This window comes from Dipodomys merriami, unplaced genomic scaffold (genome assembly GCF_024711535.1).
Source record: "Dipodomys merriami isolate MVZ:Mamm:240054 unplaced genomic scaffold, mDipMer1.0.p SCAF_419, whole genome shotgun sequence".
In the NCBI taxonomy this organism is placed as follows: Eukaryota; Metazoa; Chordata; class Mammalia; order Rodentia; family Heteromyidae; genus Dipodomys; species Dipodomys merriami.
The window spans coordinates 587,111-601,321 of NW_027205815.1; the positions used below are offsets into that span (position 1 = coordinate 587,111).

A 14,211-nucleotide genomic window follows, 5' to 3' on the forward strand; every position below is an offset into this window, starting at 1 on the left:
TCTGTATTCTGATTGTATAATGTCCATAATCTATTTCATTCTCTCCTAGGTATAATACGTTGAATTCTACATTGTTTTATAATATATGGGTTCATTAATAAATGTGTCCTTTCAGATTACATTCCATAAAGAAACAGTTTAAGATTCCTTTTTTCCTAGCTCCTTATAGTATTTTATTTCTTTGGGATAAAATGAAGATGTTATCTAATTTCAAATGTTTTGTAAAGGTTATGCTATGTAAAAGCCTTTCTAAGGTGAAGATTTAATACACTATATCAAATTAACTTTAATTCTATGATTTACATGTATTGTCACACTTGTATTTTTGCAATCAACTTTTTAATAACTATTTTTCATTTCTTGCATCTGAAGAATGAAAAATATGGAATACTTTACAAATTTTCATATCATGCTTGTGCAAGTGCCATGTTAATATTTGTATTGTTGTAACTTTGATAGTCGTACTGCTGAAGCATGTAGTATCCTGTAAATTTAAGTAGTTAATGATGCAATCTTTATACAGGAATATATCCTTGGTTGCCTCTTTATAACAAGGAAATCTTATTGTTCCTAAAAATGCTATTGATCTTATTTCTCCTAAATTCTCTGTATAGTGGGAAATACTTATATTGTTCAGTCGATTGCTCACATTTGCAATTTTTTTGGTCAATGACTATTTTACGTCTTTTTCATTTTAAATTTGATCATACTTTGAAGTCTTTATACCTAGGTCCAAAGGTGATGGCTGTGGGGCTGGGAAGGTGCTCAATGGTAGAGCACTTGCCTTGCATGCATGAGGCCCTTGGTTCAATTCCTCAGCACCACATAAGCAAAAAGAAAAAATGCCAGAAGTGGCACTGTGGCTCAAGTGGTAGAGCATTAGCCTTGAGCTGAAGAGCTGAGGGACAGCGCCCAGGCCCAGAGATCAAGCCCCACGACCTCAAAAAAAGGTGATGGCTTTTCAAGTACTTATTTATCTAATGAGTTACCTTTGTGGAACTAATATATTCAAAGTAAGCCTTGCTTCAGAGCTACTTCTAAATTTCTACAGCTTAAAATTCCCAAATGAGGTCTTACAGGCACAAATGTCTACATGACACTTTACCCTTCTTCAATGTAGGAACAGACCAACCAGAATATGTTACCCTGACAGCATAGATTATCTTACTTGAACAAAACTAATATTAGTAACAAGGGATCATAGAGAGATGAACAGTTCAGATATAACTGTTCTGACTAGAAGGTATTTTATCAAAATGTAATTAATATACCTACCATTACAAAAGTAGCTAAAGCCAAGAAGATGAAAAAAATGTTCATATGCATGATTACCTAATGTCCTGGTCTGTCTACCATCCAACCAGGCAGGAACTCACACCACTGATATTCTATCACAAAATATTTCCATAGCTCCAGGAGCAGTCTGTCGCTACCCGCCTCGACCAGCAAGGGAGACGCGACACCGGACTCTTCTCTCTGCAGTTTATTCAGGACCTTTTAGTAATCTTCTGACCCCAACCCCGGGGAGCATTCCCCACAGCCTTAAGTACCCACTGGGTAGCCAACCCTGATACGCCATGTGGGAACCACCAATAGGTTCAGGTGCGCGGAAGCAAGCCAGATTCTTTGCCTTAGCCATATCAGGAGTTGTTTACCACGAGAGCACTCGCCATCGGGAAGGCAGAGGGCGGAAGCTGGCACCATCTTCCAGGTGCGGCCTCTCGCAGCTCTCTACAGTTCCCCCTTTTTTGTTTAAAGAACACAGATGAGAACAGAGGTCTGATCCCTGTTGTGCAATTGCAAGGACTGCATACAAGCCTTCTCCCAGAGGGAGCCTTCTCTAGGGATGACTCAGCCTGTCCATTGATTCGTTTTTCACAAGGACGGGAAAAGGCGAATCGAACCCGTGTGCAATCAAACATGCTCTCCTCGAGGGCAAAACTCATGCCTCTCGACTGCAGTACTTTGGCTTTGCAATCTGTGTTCATTGTTTTAGGGTGGCAAGCCACGCTTATGGGGACTGACCTGCTCCAATGACTGTAAAGGCTTGGATAATCATGGCTGCACTGCGACGCTGAGAACCTCTAATTTGGCAAATGCACCACAGACATACCAAGGAGGCTAACACCAGGAGGCCTATCAGGGCTCCCAAACCCGCCCCCTCCTTGAGATGAATCATAGCAGCGGAGATCCATGAAGATAACCCCTCCGCCAATCCGGCATCCACTCGGGTCGAGTTCACCATGACGATGGCAACCCTGAGCTGTTCCATCAGGCTGTCGAACTCCCCAGTTCAATTACCTAAAAGATAACTAAACAACTGTTTAGACAAATTTGCAGCATTTTTTGAATAGGTTTTTTCCTGGGCCTGAACTCTGGGCCTGGGCGCTGTCCCTCAGCTCTTCAGCTCAAGGCCAGCACTCTACCACTTGAGTCACAGCGTCACATCCGGCTTTTTTCATTGTGCTTATATGGTGCTGAGGAATCGAACCCAGGGCCTCATGCATGCAAGGCAAGCGCTCTACCACTGAGCTACCTTCCCAGCCCCATTCTTCTGGGTTAATTGCACCACAGCAGCAGCTAATCCAGCATTAGTTAGTGGTCCGCCCAGCTCTCTGCAAACTTTCATCCATGCTTCCAGTCCCCTGTTCTTATATGGGGTTATGGCGGCTCTGCATTCCTTAGTGCACTGCTCGTAAACAAGCTGTTTAATTAATGGCATGGCTGCATCTGGGTCACCAAAAATTCTGCCAGCGGCCTCGACCATACGGGCAACAAAGTCCGAAAACGGCTCCGTAGAGCCCTGCAGGATTTTGGTGAGATTGCCACTCACCTCGCCTTTATTTGGTAAGGCCTTCCATGCCTTTATGCCAATTTTATTGATTTGTTCATAAACTTGAACCGGGTAGCCTATCTGCTGATTGGCGAATCTCCCCTGTCCAAGCAGCATATCTCTGTCCCAAGCTGGTTTCCCCCTAGCCTGATTGGCTGCAGCCTCTTCACTAGAAAATTCAATCAAAAAGGCCTTCCAATCTAAATACTGACCTGGATTCAAACAAGCTCGTGCGAGCCCACTCCAATCACCGGGTGTCATGCAATGTCTGTTTAGGGCCTCCACCTGGGCTACAGTAAAGAAGGCCGTGATTCCGTATGTCCGCACAGACTCAGCTAAAGATTTTATCACCTTAAAAACTAAGGGTTCATGATACCGCTGTCCCTGTGGATCCTGAAATATTGGACAGGCTAGATGTAACTCGGTTCTGACCGCTTTCCACATGCCTGGGCTGAAAGAACAGCCGGGGCTGCCACTTCCAGGGTCCTCCGCATAGAGCTGAGGGGCCAAAGGTGTGGCGCGGCACATGGAGGGCGTGCATTCGTCTTTATCTGGGTCCTCTCTCTCCTTCCCTTTCCTCCTCTTTCTTATCTTTGTTTTTTCTATTTGTTCTATGAGTGATTGTAGTTCCTCTGAGTCTGTAGACTCAGAGGTCTCTAGTTAGGCAAAATCAGGGTATAACCCTCCCCCCCCCCCCCCCCCCCGCTCTCCTCCTTTTCGCTGTCTGCCCTTTCCGATCTTTCTTCCTGCAGCATTTCTAGGGCGGCCTGACCATTCTCTACCGCCTCACTGCAACGCTGGTCCTTTTTTTTTTTTTTTTTTTTTAATTGTATTTTATTTTATTTGAGAACATACTGTACAGGGGGGCTACAATTACATGGGCAGGATAATGCATACATTTCTTACCAAGCATTGCAGCCTCCTCCTTTGTTTACCCTTCACTTCCCTTCCCCGCCTCCCCCCTCCCCCCACCCAATTTTACCCCCCTCCCCCCACCCAATTATACCCCCCTCCCCCCCCCACACCGACATTGTAAAGCTGGTTTTGACATGACATTTTGTACTTCTCATTGTTGCAACAGGTCCACCTGAATCCTTAAACGACTTGTATGTCCCCATCTCCTCCACATGTTATACTGACATCAAATAAAGTGAAACGGGGGTTACACTGTCGGGGAGGGACATACAAAGCAACAAAGAAATAATCTTATAAATGCGTTAGAAACACATGCATGAAAGAAACGAAAACATTAAAATACATATTTAAGGGTTCATTTTCCTAACATCACATTATCTGACCTTTTCCGCTTGACTCATACCTATACTAGATATTGCAAATAAGGGAAACCATGGGACCTATGCTTCTTTGGGCCTGGCTTACTTCACTTAATATAATTTTTTCCAAACCTTTCCATTTCCTAACAAATGGGGAAATGTCATTCTTTCTGATGGAGGTGTAGAATTCCATTGTGTATATATACCACATTTTCTTGATCCATTCATCTACTGAGGGGCATCTGGGTTGGTTCCATATCTTAGCTATGGTAAATAATGCTGCAATAAACATAGTTGTGCTGGTAGCTTTAGTGTGGTCTTGTTTGTAAATATTTGCCTCCCTAGCCATAAAAGAAATGCAAATCAAAACAACATTGAGATATCACCTCACTCCAGTTAGAACAGCAAAAATCAAGAACTCTAACAACAACAGATGCTGGGGGGGATGTGGACAGAAAGGAACCTTACTTCATTGTTGGTGGGAATGTAAACTTGTTCAACCACTTTGGAAAGCAGTATGGAGGTTCCTCAGAAGACTTCACATAGATCTCCCCTATGATCCAGCAATCCCACTTTTGGGCATTTACCCAAATGTTTACAAACGCTGGTCCTTGAGACAGCCTCTTATCAGTTTCCATATTGGTCTCACTCCGCTCTTAAGCGTTCCTTGTTCAGAGGCAAAATCTAGGTCCCTCCCTAGTTTCTCCCAAGAGGCCACCGTGAGGCTTCCGGAGACAGCGAACCATGAGGCAACGGTGTCACATTCATTCAAAAATCTCTCTAAAGTACTCTTTTTTATTTTTAACTTTTTTGAGTGCTGTAGCTCATTGAGAGCCAAAAAAATTGGGTGCGAAGAAGAAGCGCCCATGTTTTAAACATTTAAAGCTGGTAAACAAACTTTTACTTTCACTTTTGGCTACTCTACTGACTAGCCCTGGGTTTTCGCTCTCTCTTTATCTACCGAGAAGAGCAAAAATCCCCCGCTCTTGTGGCGGATTCCCCTTTTACCTGGGAATTTACTCCCCGCGCTTGTGGCGGATTCCCCTTTTACCTGGGAACATACTCCCTGCTCTTGTGGCGGATTCCCCTTTTACCTGGGAACTTACACCCCGCTCTTGTGGCGGATTCCCCTTTTACCTGGGGACTTACCCCCGCTTTTGTCGCGGATTCCCCTTTTACCTGGGGACTTACCGGTGCACCACACTGACCGCAGAGAGTTCTGAGTCCTCGTTGGGGTTATGGCTGAGTCCCCGTACGGGCCACCACGTGTTGCTACCGCCTCGACCAGCAAGGAAGACGTGACACCGGACTCTCCTCTCTGCAGTTTATTCAGGACCTTTTTGTAATCTTCTGACCCCAACCCCGGGGAGAATTCCCCACAGCCTTAAGTACCCGCTGGGTAGCCAACCCTGATACGCCACGTGGGAACCAACAATAGGTTCAGGTGCGCGGAAGCAAGCCAGATTCTTTGCCTTAGCCATATCAGGAGTTGTTTACCACGAGAGCACTCGCCATCGGGAAGGCAGAGGGCGGAAGCTGGCACCATCTTCCAGGTGCGGCCTCTCACAGCTCTCTACAGCAGTCCATAGGTTTCTCCTCGATATTAGGCCTTAAATTGGTAATGTTTTAATCACAGTGTTTCACACAGTGAATCTTACTAGAATTAATTGATAATTTGACAAATTGATATTTATGCCAATAAATAGATTGGAATATAAATAATTCAGTTTAGAATATATATTAGAATATAAAAAGAATCAATGCAATGTCTTCGGTATAAACCTGTGATACCTACTAAGTGTTCTTGATCTTCTGAATTCACATGGTAAAAAAAAGATGTTGTTTTTCTGTAATCTATTAGGGATTTTAACTCTCTGGTCTCAAACTGTTTTTCAACATATTTCTGAAGCATTCCTACTGATTATACCCAATATGATGTCTAAAACGTATTATTCTTCTGCAGGACCCACGGGTCCTAGGATCCTAGCTCCCATCATCATATAACAAGGACAAGAATTCTCCTCTAGGCCCATGTAACATGCCAACAAAAAGTAATTGAAGACCCATCTCAATTTTTCATTTCCTATTTCAGGGACACAATTGCTTAAGACAGTAAGCAATTGTGAAATGCAAGGCAACTTAAAATTAAAAATGAGATCACAGAGCTGGGAAGGTGGCTCAGTGGTAGAGTACTTGCCTTGCATGCATGAGGCCCTGGGTTGGATTCCTCAGCACCACATAAGCAAAAAGAAAAAGCCAGAAGTGGCACTGTGGCTCAAGTGGTAGAGCGCTAGCATTGAGCTGAAGAGCTGAGGGACAGAGCCCAAGCCCAGAGTTCAGGCCCCACAACTGGACCCAAAAAAAATTAAAAAAAAAAAACTTTAAAAAAGAAATTTTAAAAAAATTTAAAAATGAGATCACAAAATCTGAGAGAAAGTACAGTAATTCAAACTTTCAATTTACAAATGACCAGGCCATATGAGTGAACAAATCACAAATGTCACAGGATTTTTTAATACCCTTCCTCTAATGATTAATGAAAAATTTCAGTCCAGCATAAGTAGGCCAAAAAAATAGTTCCTGAAACGATAGATCCATAATTGGTCTACCAAGGCTAGGTAAATTTGACTTAGAGATCAAATATAATACAGTAAAACATTAATTGAGAAGATCCTTAGTGCTTCAAAACACTGGTACTTCAGGAAAACTTGGTTTTATAGTAAAAAATGTTGTCATTCTCAAACCAATGATAACCTACATTTAATCTCCTGAAAGTGTATTCCTTTTCAAATAAACTTTTTAAAATCACATTCGCAAAAATAACATTTGACAAGTAGATGATACTTAGTGACATTACAAGTTTTTCATGTGTAGGGAGTAAGTTACAACAGAGTTGATTTATTTACCCAGCACTAATGCCAAACAGGTTCAACCATTCATTAAAGTGTAGAAATAATACCCACCAGCATTTGTGTTGTTCAATATGTGCCTTCCAGAAATGTGTTAATAGATCAGCCTCCCATAATTCAAACCCAAACTAGCTAATAAAGTAAATTTCATTACTTAATAAGGTACATTTTAAAAAGTCACAAATATTTGCCTTAGCATATGTTGTTTTATGTTTTCCCTATCTGTCTAACATAGGAAGAAATATAAATTTAAACCTTAAATATGGGTACTCATCAGAGATGTGACAAACATAAAATCTGTCTTCTATTTCTATCATATTCCTCTATACTAGTAAATCGAAGCTTCCTTCTTTTTCCAAAACTTATAGGTAGTAGAAAATATTATCCCATGTAAAATAAAATAATCAAAAACCATTGTACAAAGCCATTTATAAAAACTGGTAGTTAGGAATACATTCTAAGCCATTTTTATACTTTCTTGTTTACTAAAGATTCATCTTCCAAATCGATGAGAATAAAATCATGTCTAGGGGCTTCACGTCTCCAGTCTTGCAAATTGTTATTGCAGATGAGTGATTTATGGAAATATAAACTCACATCAGTTCAAGTATATGCAGGATTGAAACTCCATGGAATGTATATAAAACTTTCAAAATATTAACCAACAGTTTAACAGAATGACTATCACGAATTTGAAACCAGAGAGGAATAATAGTAAAGACATAGAATGAATGAAAAATAGAACAAGGGGCAAGTACAGCTAGAATGCTCAATGTACACATGGGATAAAGAAATTAGTAAATCTGAAATTAATCTTGCAGAAGGGGTTGGTTGAGAATGATAGAAGGAGTGACTCTAATCCAGTAGCATTGGACAATTAGATGGACATATTTTATTGTAACACACTTGCAAACCTTCTGAAATTCAGTTAAAAAAAACACAACAAAAAAAAACAAAAACACACAGAAATCGCAACCAAACAGTAATCCCTAGATTGTTGAATATGACCTCTCAAAATTTTAAATAGTTAATGAAGTGCAGTCTTTGGAAAAGCAAACAAAGCTGTTCGAAAGAGCAGTTTGGGGCAGGGGAGAGTTTTGAACAGATTTAAATAGATTGTCTAAGGTTATAAATCACCTATATCTGCTGCAAATATTTTCTTCAGCGAGTTTTCTTTTTCTGAACTGGATACTCCAGTCCTGAGACACACTTGATAGCTTGTGAATAGAATGGAAGAAACAAGATCAAGAACCCAGTGCTCCACTGGAAACAAAACAGTCCTCTATGTTTTCGCTCATCTCTCTTCACTACTCTTTTCTCGTACTTTTCAGTCAAGTGATTTTGAGTTATATCTTTCTTCTTTGTTCTGGAAAATAATTGGTCGAAGTAATTCACTAAATATTATTTGCCATTTTTTTCTGTCATGCTGTTTACTTGTCCAAGCGAGCCATTAAACTTTACACTTGTATTTGGTTGCCATGAAAACCCAACATCTATGTTAATGTGGACAAACTCTAATGTAAATCTTTGTCTCCAAAAAACCAGTCCAAGAAGCTGTGATCACAAATATTTAGCTATTCGTTTTCTTTTTTCTTTTACCTTTAAAGTCTTCCTGTGTTTAAAGTGCCCACAAAAATAAGTACTCCACCACTTTTTGGTTCAAACACTTCTAAACTCAAAGATATATTTTGCTAACAACATGTTTAGAGGAAATCGAAGAATACTCCACTTTTATCTTCTCTTTCAGTATTCTCCTTTGATGCCATATCGGGAACAGGAAGTTACTCGTTGCAAAATGATTTCAACCGATTATTTTTTTCTTGGTCTTTCATTTGCTCAACAAGGTTTACTAAGGCGACCAGATTAAATCACCCATACCTTGAATGACTGTGTCTGTTACAAAGGACAATACTTCTGTGTTCTACTTTGATGTCCTCCTCTTAGCTCTTGCCTGATTTCCAATTAATCACAGCTTCTGGACTTCAAGTCTAGTGAAGCTGAAGGACTATTCGGCCTCCCTCACTGCTACATGTTGATGGTTTCTCTTTTAAAGCTCATTTATTTGGATGTGGAATTTACTGTCATGTTTTCATTCAATCTGTTCTGCATTAAGGAGCCAAATAAGCTCTGTAAAATCACATTAGGTACCAAAAATATTATTACAATATATCATAAAGTTTTGGCCTCCCTCCACTGTTGGAGCCAATATGCTTAGGTAGGGCTTCTAAGAACGCCTTTTCTTTCCTTTTCAATTTGCTCACTTCTTTTCTGATTCCAAACCTTTTTGGCTTATGTAATAAGGAAAGTCTTCACTATCTCATGTTAATAAGGATATTATATTTTGTGAGCTACTTAGAAATGTGAAATCATTGGTTTGAAGTATCCAATAAGATTTTTTTCTGTTTCACTGCTTCACGTGCAAAGACATTATGGAAAGTATTACAAGCAGAAAAGTGTAAACCCAATACCTTCTTTCATTGTGGAGAACACTTTCTCCCTAAATATTTTGACCCAAATTAAGTTTTTCAGAGAATTACTGCTTGGCAATTCACAAATTTTGATGCCTTATTTTTTTTTAAGAATTTTGAATTTAAATTCCACTACAACCTTGTTTCACACAGTGAGAGTACATTTCCTGGGTAAGGACAATTCTCAAAGGAACCTACAGGATTTATTGCAAGGTTTCTGAGATTTGTTTGTTTTTTGTGAAAATGAGCCATCTTCACCCACATTGCTCCCTCTCAGCTTAGTCTCCATGGATTCTTTGCATGAAAGCCTATTTTCCCAGGCAAGTTTAAATTTTCTTAATAGGCTAAGATGTTAAAAAGTTTGCACAATTAAATTTTACCTGTCATAATTTTAAAACTCTTTTGAAATTACTTTATCAGAATCACGAACTCACCAATCCTAATTCCACCTTTACCATCAAAACACTTAACGTATAGTTTTCATGATATTTTGTCCATGAAACTATTATTTTCCAGTGGCTTTGTTATACGTATATATGACCATATAATCTGATGCTGAGCAAAATGAACTCTAAGATATGGAAACAGAGATTTTTATTTGCGATTGTTGTTTTTTTAATGTACTATGTGATTTCTATTTTCTTTGGATTTTCCCCCTATGGTTTATCCCCTGCTGTATTTGATTTTGGTACCCTGTGTGTTGTATATATATATTTCCCTTAATTAGGGAAGGGATAGGGAACAACTTAATGGCGAGACAAAGGACAAAGGGCAAAACAATGCAATAACAATACGCACAAGACATTATGTTGGAAATGTACATTACAACTTGTGAGGGTATTAGGGTGAAGAAAAATTATGAGAAAAATGAGTTATGTATTCACTAATTTACAATTACTTTGACCCCACTGTACATCATTTTGTCAATAAAATTAAATTAAAAAATAAGTTGCATAAAATATACCTTATCTCTATTGTGAAAAAATACTACACCTCTGTTAATGTGATGCCCTCCTTGTTCTGGAAAGAACACCACAATAAACTGGGTTACATGAATTTATCTCCCACTGATATTCTTGAGATCAGAACACTTACAAATATTATTTATATTTATACATTTTTAACCATCATAGATATTCAGGATGGTAAGATTGGAAGGTTACAGTTCAAAGCCCACCCAGGCAGGAAGGTTCCTTAGATACTTATCTCCCATAAACTTCTCAGAAAAAGCCAAACACAAGTGGCACTGAGTTTGGAGTGGTAGGGCATGAGATTTGAGCAAAAACAGGCTCAGAGACAGTTTCCAGGCCCAAAGGTCAAGCCCTAGGACAAACCAATAAAACAAAACAAAAATTAAAACAAACCCCAAACCTCGCATTTTTCTCATTGTGTACGGAAGCACGTAATTAAGGGAATTGCTTCCTGTGTTACATATAGGTAGAAGAAAGAGGATCTCACAGAATTATTCTCTTCATACCAAGTTATACCAAAGCCTCAAAAAATTGCTCTTTTTCTAAATTTATAAATTAATACAATCCATTTGTTGGCAATTCTGTCTACATTATTCACATGATCATTTAATACATGAACTATTGGAATTATCTATTAACTAATTTCTAATTATAACATTCTTGAATGAATATTCTAGGCAAATAGAATGCCAGAATCATTTGTGAATTTGTCAATTAAACCATCTACATAAAAAGAATTTTTGTACTATACTATAGATTATGAAATCACAAACAAAACCAAAATATTTATTTGAAATCTAAATTCTAATTTAGCAAGATCTACAAAGTCTTACATTAGATTTAATTTGTTATTTTTCCAGGCTTAACCTTGTAATACTTCATTATTTCTTTAGAATCCAACAGAATGATTACTTACTTTTTCAGATTTTGGATGGGATTCATAAGCCATTTTGCATCTAGGAATGTTCTGTAATGAAGAGAGCATTTAAAACTGAACAGATGATTATATATGAGATGCATTTCAATAAGAAACTTGACTTCTCAAAACATAATGACAAAATTAGCCCAATCTGCCTACTGTGTATTCCTTTCTTTCATTTTTTTGGGGGGGGTCCTGTGGTGGGGCCTGAACTCTGGGCCTGGGTGCTGTGCCTCAGCTCTTCAGCTCAAGGCTATCACTCTACCACTTGAGTCACAGCGCCACTTCCACCTTTTTTTCTTTTTGCTTCTGTGGTACTGAGGAATCGAACCTAGGGCCTCAGGCATGCAAAGCAAGCGTTCTACCACTGAGCAACCTTCCCAGCCCCTGTATTCCTTTCTTGAATGGCTTGTTTTATTAAGACAAAATTATACTCCTTGGTTCAGGGAAGCTATCACTATGTAATTCCACTCTCTAATCTCCTGTCTTGGTCTGAGTGCTAGAATTCTAGCCTTTTATCACATTGCTCTGCCATATTTTCTTGATTTAATCTAGATACAGACTAGTAATCCTGAACTTCTCCAATGATATTATCCATTAGACTGACTGTTCAGACTGTTCATCTACTATTTTCAAAGATGTTCTAACATTTCATACAAGATATGAACATTTTCAGATGCACCTGTGGGGTCTCTGATTCGTTCCTCCGTGGATCTGATCCCTTTAATAATGATTACTTGATTCTCTTACTATCTCTGGTCCCTACCTATGTAATAGTCTCAAACATTTTTTAAGGTAATTCACTTGAGGACATTCTAATTTTAACAATTATCACTTGATTCTAGTCTTACTCAGGACATATTTTATATTGTTTTCTAACTTTTCTACATGTTCTGAGAGTTGTATCATGTTTGTATTCATGTGTGCACATGTAAGTGCCTCTATGTGTGAGTATGTTTGTATGTATGTATGCAAAAGCCCCAAGCTCTTATTGATCAGTCTTGCTCATGACTGGTATTCCATCACTTGAGCCATTCTTCTAATCCAGGTTTTGGCTGGTTAATTATAGGTAGAGTCACAAAGACTGTTCTGCCCAGGCTGGATGCAAACTGAGCTTCCCAGACTCCTTTACATACTTAGGTTTTATTTATCCAGTAATATGAACTTTTAAATTAAAAACATTTTTGTTAGTGTAAAGTCTAAGCTGTATACCACATTTTTAACTCAAGAATTCATATAAAGATAGATGAACATACACATTACATATGCTGAGTGTTAAACCGGATGGCGGTGAGATCTGAGGATTGGAGTTCAAAGCCAGATCGACTAGGAAAGTCCCAGAGACTCTTTTCTTCAATTAACTACAAGAAAAGTGGAAGTGGCACTGTGGCACAAGTGGTAGAGCATTAGCCTTGAGCTGAATAGCAGAGGTACAGTACCCAGGCCCAGAGTTCAAGTGCCAAGACCACCACCACCACAAAAAGTATATATAAGTAAAGAAAAAGAAATGTCATCGTAGCCACCAGTTCATTGCTAGTATCATCCCTGCTCTCTCAAGATGGACTTTTTTTCCAGTTAAGTCCAGGCTCTTATATCTGACTTGCATTGGAAGCAGAATTATTCTTCCATTTACTTTTAACAAATTTGCATGATTAGTAAGCGTGATTTAGAAAGGGAGTGGCCTCATACTTAGTGTTTCACTTAGGAGTAATGCTTTCCCTATATCACTCCCATAAATCTACATACTGGGCTTTATTGTTTCAATGTTGTGTTATTTGTAGAATCTTCTATATTGTATTGAACCCTTATACTTAAACACAGCACTTCTCTTTCTCCTATTATTGCTATATTTTCTCTTACTATTAACTCATGTACACTTGGGAAATAATGCGCAGCAAATACACTCACAAAGAGAATGATCTGAGAACCTTCTTCCCATTTAAAACTCGTCTTCATTTAAAGAGAACTTACAAAGTTTGAACTCAATGTACTCATGGATAATGAATTTATAAGAAATATAAATTTCATATTTTATCTTAATTAAGTTGTCTCTGAAACACGTGTTACCTCAGGTCCAAAGGTATCCTTGTGTTATTACAGTGAACCCAGAAAACATTCATTATACCTCAAGCAGCACCATCGATTGTTACTGGAAGTAACAGTTACTGGATGTGGAAACTGATCCTAGGAGAGGAATTGAACATAGAGCAATGACAAAGTTCAAGTTAACGTATGCTTTACTTTAACTGTACAAGAACAGAATCCCAAGATTAGAAGGATACTCTGTCCTTGACTTTTTTGAGTGTGTTCTTTAATCATATAAAACTTTTCTGTAAACTTCTAGTAGAGACTATTACAAAAGAAATAATGTGCCATTTGAAAACCAGCATAGAACAAAAGGAAATGACATTGTTTTAAAAGTGTTCTAATGAAAAGAAACAAAGACATGGAGATTTTAAAGTGTCTTATGGATGGATATTTCTCCCCTGAGATGATTATCTTGTTCCAGGAGTCAGTTATCAATTCCTTTAATCTGTTCCTGAGTTCTCCATAGAAATAAGGATTCCAAAAAAGCAGGAACCAGTGAGTATTATCAGCAAAAGAAGCCTCTTCTCAGATCAGTACTTCTTTACCGATGGTCCCAAAGAAATATGTGGGGTTATTTCTCTGTCCTTGTTTGTTTAGTTTGTGCTGGTTCTGGGGCTTGAATCGAGAGGGCAGACCCTGTCCCTGAACAGTTGTCTTTCCTGCCCACATGCCCCCAAAGCTAGTACTCTACAGCTTAAGCCAAAACTGCACTTACGGCTTTTTTGGTGTTTAATTATAGATAAGATTTT

General features: G+C 38.7%; 1 long non-coding RNA gene and 1 pseudogene across 1 annotated transcript; both read right to left on the minus strand.

The window, feature by feature from the left end:
• Nucleotides 1-376: 376 nt before the first annotated feature.
• Nucleotides 377-476, minus strand: LOC138807256 (U6 spliceosomal RNA; annotated as a pseudogene).
• A 7,638-nt stretch (nt 477-8,114) lies between these two features.
• LOC138807248 (uncharacterized) lies at nt 8,115-13,552 on the minus strand. The gene is made up of 3 exons (XR_011366106.1): nt 13,442-13,552; nt 11,372-11,422; nt 8,115-8,382 (listed from the first exon to the last, which is right to left on the minus strand). It is a non-coding gene; the product is annotated as an uncharacterized lncRNA (long non-coding RNA).
• Between the last annotated feature and the right edge of the window lie 659 nt (nt 13,553-14,211).